The following is a 14,227-nucleotide window of genomic DNA, read 5'->3' on the forward strand; positions in this document are numbered from 1 at the left end:
CTTGTTGGATTCTGATAGGTCAAAATCCGAATGTGAAATTGAATAAAAAAATAGTTATTCTGCGGTGAACAGATACGTATATCGGTGGTTGTAAGTAAGATAGTGAATGACTGTTGAATCAGATTCGAAGAATGTATAGTATAACTTATTAATGTGAAATCTAAATATTCCTCGGGTATTACCTACCCGTTAAAATATTTTCATCATTAACAGTTTGTACGAAAGAATTTTTAATTACAATCTTTATGAAAATATACATACATATATATTTTCTTCAGATGTAATTATGGATTTAATGAGTCAATATGATGTTAAACTTATTAAATTTTCGGTTTGAGCTAAGATAAATAATCTCTAAAACTTTTAGAAACCACATATTCTTCGCAGAATATTTCTTCAATGAAGTTATGAATTAATACTTCATCGTTCATTGTTGTTGGTACTCCTTGGTATCCATGGTGCGTATGACGTTGATGTTCGCGTGACAGATTGTGAAGTTGAGGTTTGCGATGCGGTTGTTTTTGGTGGTGGTAATGGTACTGTTGGCATTGGTGGTGGTACTGGTTATGCTGCTGGTGCTGCTGCTGGTGTTTGTAACCTTCGCACCATATTCTCTAAAGCCACTACCCGAGCGCGAAGCTCGTTGACTTCTTCTATTACACCGGGGTGATTTTCGGTTCGGACTAGTGGATAAATATAATCTAAAATTTGGTATAGTATATAATCGTGGCGAGATACTCTGGAAATGAGAGAAAAGATGGTGTGAGTTGTAAGGAAATGAAGGAGGTAAATTTATAAGAAAATCTTCGACAGAACAATTAAAATGGATGATCGCATTTAAAGCTGATCCTAATTCCCTTGATTATCGGAGAATCAAATCTTATTAAGAAGATTTTCTTCAAATCCCTTAAAATCTGGGAATCAATCATATCTACGTCAAATGATAATATGAATCTACACTTACTCATTTCACTCTTCTATGTTAGCTTCATTCGTACTCTTCATATAAATGGATTGTTTATCCAAATTATTCGCTGATGATAAAACTCTAATTTTCAGCCCGTATGCATCTTGAAAACATACTTATTATCATTCACGACCTTTCCACTCAAATTTCGGGACGGAATTTCTTTAACGGGTAGGTACTGTGACAACCCGGAAATTTCCAACCAAATTTAAACTTTAATCTTTATATGATTCCGACACGATAAGCAATATTTGTTAAGTTAAATTTCAAGAATTTTAAACTATGGTTATACATTCATTCAACCTCGACCAAGTTCCAACGATTCACGAACCATTAAACAAATATGATTATATATGTATATGTGTATATATATTATAACTTGAAACGTAAACAAAATATTAGATTAAATACTTTATATGATTGTATCTGTTTCAAAATGTTTATCAATGGAATTAGAAGATAAGATCAAATGATTTAATTATCAGATATATTAAATTATGATTACAAGTCTCTGTTGAAAGGCCCACGTTGCTTTGAGAAATCTTTTCATTTTAACAATATTCCGAAAATGGTAAAGTGATTTATATATATGAACAATTTGTCAATCATTGAGAACTAGACAAAGGATAGTGGAAGATTGAATCTCATAAAGACTCGATTGATCTATTTAGTTTCAAACGTACAAAAATGTTTTCAGTTTAAAAAGAACTTTATTATTAAAACGTATATAATTTTTATAAATATCTAGAACCACTTTTGACAACTCATTACTTAACTAGTATGATAAAGATAACGATATTTATATTTTATTTTATTAAATATATATAACGATTTAAATTAATATTATATATATTTATACGCGTATTATACGTACATAGTTTTATACTTTTACTATACTTAAACTTTACCTTTACTTTATTTTTACTTTACTTTAACTTTAATAATTCATACTTTAATAATTCACTTTAATAATTCATACTTTAATAATTCACTTTAATAATTCACTTTAATAATTCATACTTTAATAATTCACTTTAATAATTCATACTTTAATAATTCACTTTAATAATTCAAAAATCTATTATAAATAGAATTCAATAGGTTTCATTATTTCATAGAAACTTGAAAATAGTTTTCTCTAAACTCTCTCAATCGATTTACATATATATATTTACTCCGTATTATCTCAAGATATTATTAGTATACATAAAATATTACGACGGAGTGCTGTCCGAGTGATTTCGAAGTTGTTTTTTAGAGTGGGATAGGATTAAGGAAATTATGGGTTATAGCTATGGAGGTGATTGAGTATGGTTCATGGGTATGCTCGTGAGGTCAATATAGTGTTTATCATCTCCGTTGCGTTTACCTACCTTTCCTGTAATATTGAATCTCTGATATGTGAGTACTCATAATATAATTTTTACATACTAATAGTGTATCCCTGACTAGTGCTCGAGTATATAGGATTATGCATGCTTGTACTTTTGATATTGCCATTAGATAGGTTATGTTGATTCCTGAATTAGTTACATATACGATTGAGATAAGGTATAAGATATGCATGTCTTTGGAAAGCTAGCGAAAAATATTTGAATTTTGGTTTAAGAATCACTTGAATCCAAGTAACGGTTAGAAAGTTATGAAATAAACAAATTGCATAATTAATTTTGTAATTAAAATTGCTGATGATAATTAGTGAACTAATTTTATGGGTTATAAAAAGTGGTTATTTGGATTCTACTCGTCGAGTAGATGAATTTTCATATAAAGCACGTCTCGTTTCGTTGAACGGTTGTCAAGTTATGGACAAAAGAAGTTTTGCAAATTTTGACGAAATGTCGAAACGGGAACTGAAATTCTCGCTGATCTGCGTTGTTTCATATATAAAAAAAATACCACTGAATTCTTTGCTGTAAGGTCTAATAAACGACTCTGGCTGTTTGTCAATTCGAGTCTCGACGATTTTTCTAAAAATCATCAAAGTTGACGGTTTGGTCACATTTTAAAATTCTAAAAAGAGCTGAAACTTTTTTATTTAAAAATGTCAGTTTTGTATCAGTTGTCATGGTCGGCCTGATATATGTGTTTACTCTTGCCAAAAATCATGTTATATCTTTGTGGTAACGAGAATTTGCAGGCTTTGACCGTTTGTCAATACGAGTTTTGAGGAATTTTCTAAAAATCTCCAAAGTAGGCTACTCGGTCACTTTTGTAAATTTATTAAAGCTGAAAAATTAACTTTGAAATGCCGAAAACGCGTTGGCAACTACGAGTTGTCTAGGTTTAGTTTACTTCTGTAATATTTATGCTTAATCTTTTTGGTAATGTGTAACTTTTATCTTTGGCCGTTTATCAATCGGAGTTCCGATAATTTTTCTAAAAATAGCTGAAGTGGCCCGTTTAGTCATGTTTGACCGAAAATCATTTTTATATAAGTTATTATATATTTGCATGCGACCTCATTTTTACTTTGACCTTTGACTTTTGACTTTAACCTTTGACTTTTGACTTTGAACTTTGACTTTTCCTGTTAACTTTTCAGTTAACTTTTTGCATTGATTTTCTCTAAAAAAAAAAAAAAACCTAAAATACTATTTTATGATTATGAAACCATTTGTGTTACGTTGTTTCACACGTCACCTTTTACTAGAATCTTAATTGAGCATGAGTAATATAACATGTTACTATACTGTAGAGTCAGACTCGAGCTATAGGATAGGATTACACTATGACCTGACCTAAATTTCTATACAAATATTGACCAACATATAAATATATATAATTAATATAGGTTCGTGAATCCGAGGCCAACCTTGCACTTGTTCAATGACGTTATATGTATTTTTACTATGAAATACAGTATGGTGAGTTTCATTTGCTCCCTTTTTACTCATTATATTTTTGGGCTGAGAATACATGCAAATACTTTATTAACTGTTTTACAATATTTATATGCGTGAGTTTCATTTGCCTTTTTATTTTCCCTTTTTACTCTTTACGTTTTTGGGCTGAGAATACATGCAAATGCTTTATTAACTGTTTTACAATATTTATATGCGTGAGTTTCATTTACTCCCTTTTTACTCATTATATTTTTGGGCTGAGAATACATGCAAATACTTTATTAACTGTTTTACAATATTTATATGCGTGAGTTTCATTTGCCCTTTTTACTCTTTACGTTTTTGGGCTGAGAATACATGCAAATGCTTTATTAACTGTTTTACAATATTTATATGCGTGAGTTTCATTACTCCCTTTTTAAATGCTTTCGCAATATATATTTTTGGGACTGAGAATGCATGCGCTGCTTTTATAAATGTTTTTACGAAATGGACACAAGTGATCGAAACTACATTCTATGGTTGGATTATCTAATCGAATATGCCCCTTTTTATATAGTCTGGTAATCTAAGAATTAGGGAACAGAAACCCTAATTGACGCGAATCCTAAAGATAGATCTATCGGGCCCAACAAGCCCCATCCAAAGTACTGGATGCTTTAGTACTTCGAAATTTATATCATGTCCGAAGGAGGATCCCGGAATGATGGGGATATTCTTATTTACATATTGTGAATGTTGGTTACCAGGTGTTCAATCCATATGAATGATATTTTGTCTCTATGTATGGGACGCTTATTTATGAGAAATGAAAATCTTGTGGTCTATTAAAATGATGGAAATGATTATTTATGTTAAACTAATGAACTCACCAACCTTTTGGTTGACACTTGAAAGCATGTTTATTCTCAGGTATGAAAGAAATCTTTCGCTGTGCATTTGCTCATTTTAAAGATATTACTTGGAGTCATTCATGACATAATTCAAAAGACGTTGCATTCGAGTCGTCAAGTTTATCAAGATTATTATTAAGTTAATTATAGTTAGATATATTATAAAATGGTATGCATGACATCAACCTTCGATATAATGAAAGATTGTCTTTTTAAAAACGAATGCAATGTTTGTAAAATGTATCATATAGAGGTCAAGTACCTCGCGATGTAACCAATTATTGTGAATCGTTTGTAATCGATATGGACTTTGTCCGGATGGATTAGGACGGGTCCTTTCAGTTGGTATCAGAGCGGTGGTCTTAGCGAACCATGTCTGCATTAGTGTGTCTAACTAATAAGTCGTTAGGATGCATTAGTGAGTCTGGACTTCGACCGTGTCTACATGTCAAAAGTTTTGCTTATCATTTTGTGTCAAAAATTACCTGCTTATCATTCTTAGAGAATCACTTGATTATCATTCCTAGTCTAGACACGTTTTACTGCATTAACTGCATGAAAAGTGTATAGACAATATTCATATCTTAGCGTATCTACTACTTCATATCTTAGCATATCTGTTACTGTAACTTTGCCTGACAACTTCAGTAGATTCCTCCGTAATTTATGGGATTTTAGTATTATATATGCATATGTAAATTATGTAGTGCAGGATACTAATCTACATCCTATAATCTATTTCTTATCGAAAATCCTTCATATGATCATACGAGATGAATCCTTCAACTAGTTCGAGTCCCTCAGATTCCGATAGCTATTCCGATAGTTATTCCGATAGCTATTCCGACATAGATGTTCACCTAAGCTCCGAAAACAGCGTCATCGGCATGAATCAACCAATCAGCCATTATCAATTCATCTGATGAGTTCGTAGTCAACTTAATTAATGGAAACGCACAGAAGGTAATCCCTTCCACCAACCGAATTCACCTCTTGACAATGAACCTGAAGCGTTTACCGGCGAACCTGTTCGAGACACCATTTTCAGTCTCATTTCCGGGGTAACTTGACAAGATTATATTCTATCCACAATTCTGAACCTTATTCATCCGCTCGTTCCGACCGACAATCATCCCGGGATAATTGAAGAAGTCAACGAACTTTGCGCTCGAGTAATCAATTTGGAGAACATGGTGCAAAACTTACCAGCTTCAGCAACATCAACGACACCAACAGTACCATCAATAACAGCACCAGTACCATCAACAATCCATGCTTCAATATCATCATCTGTACTTTGAGTATGATCTTCGTTCTGCGTATCGTTCTACTTCATTTATCTTCGTTCGACATGGCGAATATGTAATCTCTAAAGTTTTAGAGATTATATATTCTTGTTCTAACGATAAATCAAATGAGTTTAATATCATATTGACTCATTAAATCCATGATTACATCTAAAGAAAATATATATGTATATATGTTTTCAAAAAGATTGTAATTAAAAATTCTTTTGTACAAACTGTTAATGGTGAAAATATTTTAACGGGTAGGTAATACCCGAGGAATATTTAAATTTCACATTAATAAGTTACACTGTATATTCTTCGAATCTGATTCAACAGTTATTCACTATCCTATTTACAACCACCAGGATACTCATCCGTTCACCAAAGAATAACTATTTTCATTCAAATTCAATTTCATATTTGGATTTTGACCTATCAGAATCCAACAAGTGGCATAATAAAGAAATAATGGACACAATAAAAATTGATTAGAAACAGACTAATTAACAATATTAAATTTTATTAAGAAACCACGCTAACAAAATCCTAGCTAACTGTTCCTAGCTAACTGTTAATTCCGTATTACATTTTATTTATCGCAATTTATTTATCGCAATTTATTTTATCGCAATTTATATTCTCGCAATTTTATTTATTGTCATTTAATTTTTGTTATTTATTTTACGCACTTTATTTATCGTCATTTAATTTCTGTTATTTATTTTACGCACTTTAAATATCGGGACACGTATACAAGTTTTGACATATCATATGGACACATCTATATATATTATTTGGAATCACCATAGACACTCTATATGCAGTAATGATCGAGTTCTCTATACAGGGTTGAGGTTGATTCTATAATAATATATATACTTTGAGTTGTGATCGAGTCTGAGACATGTACACGGGTCACGATACGTATTAATTAATTCAAATATTATATATTAAACTATATATGAATTATTGGACTATTATTAGTGGACTATCGACTGTGGACTAATAACATTGGACAATTAAAATGAATTAAAATATTGATTATAACATATGAAACTAAACAATTCTTCAAGTGTGCCACTTGATTTCATCTTAAACGCCATTTGTATCTTGACAATTCTAATCTGCGTTCAAACCTTTCATAATTCTTGAAAACACCTCAATCGAGAGGATGAACCAACCGCACCTCATTTACGGGGGAAAAGATTGATGCATATAGTTATGCACCTGAAAACACTCGGAACCTGAGTAAACGTTTAACACGTAGCTGTGCTAATTCCTTTAGCGTTATTATTATCGAAAATAACTTTGCATCTGTTGTTCGAGATAGCCAGTTTTGTCACAGCTCCAGCAAGACAACTTCCACTTTTCGTACGAAACAACCTTATTATAACATTGATATATACGCGTGCTCTTTTATTGTTACCAGGGAATCTTTCATATTCCACCATATTACCTTCAGCGTTTAATCATCTAAAAACACAATTTTTCTGAAACCACCTCGGATTAATAACCGATGATTCAGATATCATAGCATTAAATGCAGAGGAAATAGAAAATGGTAGATGGTCTAAACGACCAAAAGTTTGATGATAAAGAATAATATGTTGGAAAAGCTCAGAAACGTTGGAACTGGAAAACGGATAGAGTTAACCATGAAGGAGACCAAGGACAAATACAAGGGCCATACCCTATATTCAAAGAATCCAAATAATTCTGAATTCGATGAAACCTTCAACGAATATCTTGCTCCGTACTCATGTTAAAATCTTGCGGAAAATCTTCCTCATCAACCACCGAACTTAGAAATTCCAAAATATCATCATCAATATCTTCGATATTTCTGAGGATATTTTCATAAATATTCTCGTCCGAAATTATATACCTCTTCGTGCTTCCTGTGTATCATTATATTGGAAACATTCAATAGAAAATCTAGTACCAAAAAGCGGATTATGCGAAACTATGAAGGAAGCCGTGGACAAATCACAAAAATAAGTTTGACTTCCAAGAATCCAAATGATTCAATGCCTGCTGAAATCTTTAGTGAATACCTTGCTTCCGAATCTAAACCCTTACGGATAAATCTTCTTCATCATCCATCGATATTAGAAATTCTAAGATATCATCGTATCTTTCATTATAAATATCCACCATATTTCTGAAGATAATTTCATAACTATTCTTATCTGAAATCATTAATCTCTTCGTGCTACATCATATAGAAACTGTTAGTTTCTATATTCAGTAAACTTTTGAGCTTAAAATATGAATGTTATTGAAGTAATGTTGGGAACTGATGCATGAGTTAGTATAATATAATGACACTTGATCAACGTGATTATATTACAGTAAGTCATGCTGAGTTTCTAATGGGACGTGATGATTCACAGATCCTAACGTCATCACGTGCCATGTTACATAACTCTGTCACTCTGCTTAACTTCTGAACATATCAAGAAAGTATATTCTTGATAGTTCTATTCTCTGTGAATCTGGTAATTTGACAAATCAAATCGTGCTATTACGTCCCTTCACATTTAGAACATTAACAATGTTCATTCTGAAACTTATATCTGCGAATTCTGGACCATTACAAGAGATGCCAAATCGCCAGAAGAAGAAACGAAGGGACAAAGCTCTGAAATAGAAATTGGAGTATAAATCGCAGCAAATAGGAGGGAGTATTAACTGTGGATGACAATGATTATAGAAAACAGAAGCAAGGACTTCGAGGTATAAGGGAAGATATAAAACTCGATAATAACACATAAATTACAAACCAAGTATATCAATATTTATCGCAACATAAAGACATGGGAGAATTAAAAACATTATAATCCCAAGGGCGAAGGAGAAGAAAGCAGATTCCTCTGGTGGAAGTTGAAAAAGGAGAATGATTGTTGCGATAGTAAGGATGAGGAAAAGGATCAGAGCTGGATTAAGCATTTTCAGAATCTTTTGGATGTATGAAACAAGAAGGAAAGTATAGGAATGGTGAGAATAATGGAACAAAAAAGTTTAATTTATAATGGAAATATCAGACAGAGTAATCTAGGCAGATCACCGTATTTAATTATAGAGATCTTAATTTTCTTATTCGTCGAAGAATGAAATCTTTAAGATTTCGAAGATTTTCTTTATATCCCTTGAATTCCGGAATTCAACCTAGACAACGTCAGAAGTTAAAACGAAACTTCATTTATTCATTTCACTCTTTTGTAATAGCTTCATTCGTGCTCTTCGAATAATCGAATTATTTTATCTGTATTATTCAATAATGATAAAACTCTATTTATCAGCTCATATTCGTCAGGAAAACATATTTATTGTTAGCCATGACAACCTCACTCAAATTTCGGGACGAAATTTCTTTAACGGGTAGGTACTGTGATGACCCGGGAATTTTCGACCAAATTTAAACTTTATTCTTGTATGATTTCGACACGTTAAGCAAAGTTTGTAAAGTTGAAGTCTCAAAAACTGTGAACCGTGTTCATGTATACATTTGACCTTTGAACTATTTATATGGATTCAGTTAATCTTTGACTATGCTCGACGATTCACGAACCATTGTGTGTAAATAAATGTGTAAACATATATATATATATATATATATATATATATATATATATATATATATATATATATATATATATATATATATATATATATATATATATATATATATATATATGATGTTTTGAGTTAATAAAATACACTTTAATAAATCGGAATTTAAAAGTGTAAAATGATAAATGAAATAATTAAGTACTATTAAAAATTTAATATATATATAAATATCTATATGATTTATATTAATAATTATTTGTATTATATATAAAATTTATAAATATTAAATAAATGTTATGTAATTGTAATATTAATATATTAAACGTAATTACAAGTTAAAAAAAATATAATTGTTATGTTATTATTATTGTTCTTATCATTGTTATTAATATTAATATTGTTATTTGTAATATTAATATTATTATAACATATAATACATAAATACGAAGTTAATACATTTAAATTGTTATAGTATTATCATATTATTATTAATATTATTATCATATTTAATAGTTAAATTATGATATCAATTATTATTTTGATTAATATTTATCATTATTAATATCATTATTATTATAACTAGTGGTAAAGTTATAATTTTAGTGTTATGGTTAATATTAGTATTTTTATTAGATGTTATTATTATCATCATTAAAAATCATTATTATTATTATAAATTAACAATATTATCAATATAAAAAAAAATACGAATTATTATTATTATCGGTAATAATATTATTCTTATCAGTTTTATTATTATTATTGCATTATTAGTATTTTTATTTTTATTATTAATATTAATGGTATTATATTTATTAATATGTTTATTAATATGAATTAACCTGTATAAAATATTACATACAAATATATATACGCGTTATTCATATCATTATCAATATCTGTTTTATTCTATTTTTTTCTGTTATAATGTGCTGCTTGTGATTCTTTGTCGCCTCAATTATCACTATCAAACAACTAGTTTCGTCATCATTTAGATCAGATAAAATCGATGGTATCTGCTATTATATGTTTAAAAAAAACAAAGAAAGCCTATTTACAGCTCGTCCCCCTGCACACGACATGAAATAATCAAACATTCAATTTCTTAACAAATTTCAAAATTCAAAAATGCAGAATTGTTAGGAATAATTCACTCAAACTACCTGCCAAATCTCAGCTCTCAATTCCTAATATCAAGCACGAATTTGCGAGTGAAAGTTAAATGCTAAAAAAGTCAAAGTTGTGTTCATCGTAAAATTCATAAAATTTTTGACATTTCTGTTAAAATTAACGATCTATAAAGTTTCTAAATATGATTTACAACATACTTTATGTTGTAAATATTATGTATAACACCTTCAAATTTAAAATCAAAGTTTTAATTTTTTTTTTTTAAACAGCTAAACTGCCCAGCAGGTATTTTTTTTATTTTATTTTTTTTTCCGTTATTCTATTGATGCAAACCAGTTAATCATTGATGACTTTTAATTATTTGAAGAATCTAAAACCTTGTTATTATGATTATATGAAATTGGATCGAATGGATTTTATTGAAGAAGATGAATTTGAGCTTAAAACTAATTACGAGTTATAAATAATTCTGGGTAAATAATATCAGATAAATAAGCATGGAGGAGTGGTGTTGAGTGTTGACGTGTTATCAGGAGGTTACGGGTTCAAGCCCTGCAGTGGCCTATATTTTTTTAGAAACTGATTTGAAGGTAGTTTACTATCCTTTTTCATTTTTATTATTATTATTATTATTATTATTATTATTATTATTATTATTATTATTATTATTATTATTATTATTATTATTATTATTATTATTATTATTATTATTATTATTATTATAAATACTATTATAAATACTAATTGTTATTATTATTGTTGTTGTTATTATTTTTATTAATGATTATTATTAATACAAATATTATAGATATTATTATTATTATTACTAAAAAAAGGTACTAGTTATCATTTACTACATTATCACAATTATAATTACAAGTATGATTATTGTTAGTATTATTGTGGTTACTAATATTAATATCATTTAAAATATTTTCAATTATCTTAATTATTGTTATTATCGATTATCATTTATAACCATTATTATTATTAACATAATAATTAGTATTGTTATTAGTAAATTTATTATCATTATTATCATTAGTAGTAAAATTCTATTATTCATAGTTGCTATTATTATTAATATTATTATTATTATTACTATCCTTATTATTATCATTCTTATCATTATTAGTATTATTACCAATGGATATTTTTTATAGATAAAAGTACATCACAATAATATTAAAATTACATATCACCATACTGTTGTTATTAATGATAATTACTAAACTATATATATATAAAATGTATCATATAATACGTAAATATATATTGTTATCATATATAAACCCTAATATATATTTTAACATATTACAAAGAACGATAAATATTAGTTATACTATATATATAAATTAAATATAGTAAATTGATCTAAATATCAAATACTATAACAAGGATATTATTAATAATAATTTATAAAAACCTACTCGATTACGATTACATATTTTAATAAATATACAATTGATATAGGTTCGTGAATTCGAGGCCAACCCTGCATTGTTCAGTTGTTCAATATAGTCATATGTATTTTTACTACAAAATACATTAGGTGAGTTTCATTTGCCCTTTTTACTCTTTACGTTTTTGGGCTGAGAATACATGCAAATGCTTTATTAACTGTTTTACAATATTTATATGCGTGACTTTCATTTACTCCCTTTTTACTCATTATATTTTTGGGCTGAGAATACATGCAAATACTTTATTAACTGTTTTACAATATTTATATGCGTGAGTTTCATTTGCCCTTTTTACTCTTTACGTTTTTGGGCTGAGAATACATGCAAATGCTTTATTAACTGTTTTACAATATTTATATGCGTGAGTTTCATTACTCCCTTTTTAAATGCTTTCGCAATATATATTTTTGGGACTGAGAATGCATGCGCTGCTTTTATAAATGTTTTTACGAAATGGACACAAGTGATCGAAACTACATTCTATGGTTGGATTATCTAATCGAATATGCCCCTTTTTATATAGTCTGGTAATCTAAGAATTAGGGAACAGAAACCCTAATTGACGCGAATCCTAAAGATGACTTTCGTTACATCGACAGTTGACAGGCATGTAAGGCATTTCATAATATATCCAAATATAATTGACTTAATAATAATCTTGATGAACTCAACGACTCGAATGCAACATCTTTTAAAATATGTCATGAATGACTCCAAGTAATATCTCTAATATGAGCAAATGCACAGCGGAAGATTTCTTTCGTACCTGAGAATAAACATGCTTTCAAGTGTCAACCAAAAGGTTGGTGAGTTCATTAATTTAATATAAATAATCTTTTCATAATTTTAATAGACCACAAGATTTCATATTTCCATTTCTCATAAACATACGTCCCATGCATAGAGACAAAATATATCATTCATATGGATTAAACACCTGGTAACCGACATTCACAATATACATATAAGAATATCCCCATCATTCCGGGATCCTCCTTCAGACATGATATAAATTTCGAAGTACTAAAGCATCCGGTACTTTGGATGGGGCTTGTTGGGCCCGATAGATCTATCTTTAGAGTTCACGTCAATTAGGGTGTCTGTTCCCTAATTCTTAGATTACCAGACTTAATAAAAAGGGGCATATTCGATTTCGATCATTCAACCATATAATGTAGTTTCAATTACTTGTGTCTATTTCGTAAAACAGTTATAAAAACAGCCATGTATTCTCAGTCCCAAAAATATATATTGCGAAAGCATTTAAAAAGGGATTAATGAAACTCACGCATATAAATATTGTAAAACAGTTAATAAAGCATTTGCATGTATTCTCAGCCCAAAAATGTAAAGAGTAAAAAGGGAGCAAATGAACTCACTGTACTGTATTTTGTAGTAAAAATACATATGACGATGTTTGAACAATGCAGGGTTGGCCTCAGAATCACGAACCTATATTATTTGTATATTTATTAATATATATAATCGCAATTGAACAAATTCATATATTATAACTTATGTTACATATTATTTATATTCAATTTTGTGTACAAAAATGATTAGTGTTTAGATAGTTTTATCAATATATATTTTCAGTTAGTTTTATAAAAAAATATACTTGATTTGTTATATATGGATATTTGCATAACATTCGTTAATATGATTAATACATACTTTTATATAATATTACCTATAAATGTATTTTTTTTATATACATAATATTAATTAGTAAACATATTAATAACGGTAATTAAAAGTTGTATTTGATCATAATAATAAAAAAAAATAACAATATTGATAACGATAGTAATTATGGTAATTTTATTGTTAATAATAGTTTGGATAATAGTTTTAATGATAATAATAACGATACTCATAATTTTTAATAATAATACTTATAATAATCTATTATCCCTAATATTAATGATACTAATAATAGGAATACATAATGTTAATACTAATAATTATATAAATGATATTAATACTAATATTTATGAAATTGATAGTAAATCGTATTACTTTCTCATTAATAATAATCATCTTAATCTTAATCACAATAATGATA

Source organism: Rutidosis leptorrhynchoides, chromosome 3, assembly GCF_046630445.1.
Source record: "Rutidosis leptorrhynchoides isolate AG116_Rl617_1_P2 chromosome 3, CSIRO_AGI_Rlap_v1, whole genome shotgun sequence".
Lineage (NCBI taxonomy): Eukaryota > Viridiplantae > Streptophyta > Magnoliopsida > Asterales > Asteraceae > Rutidosis > Rutidosis leptorrhynchoides.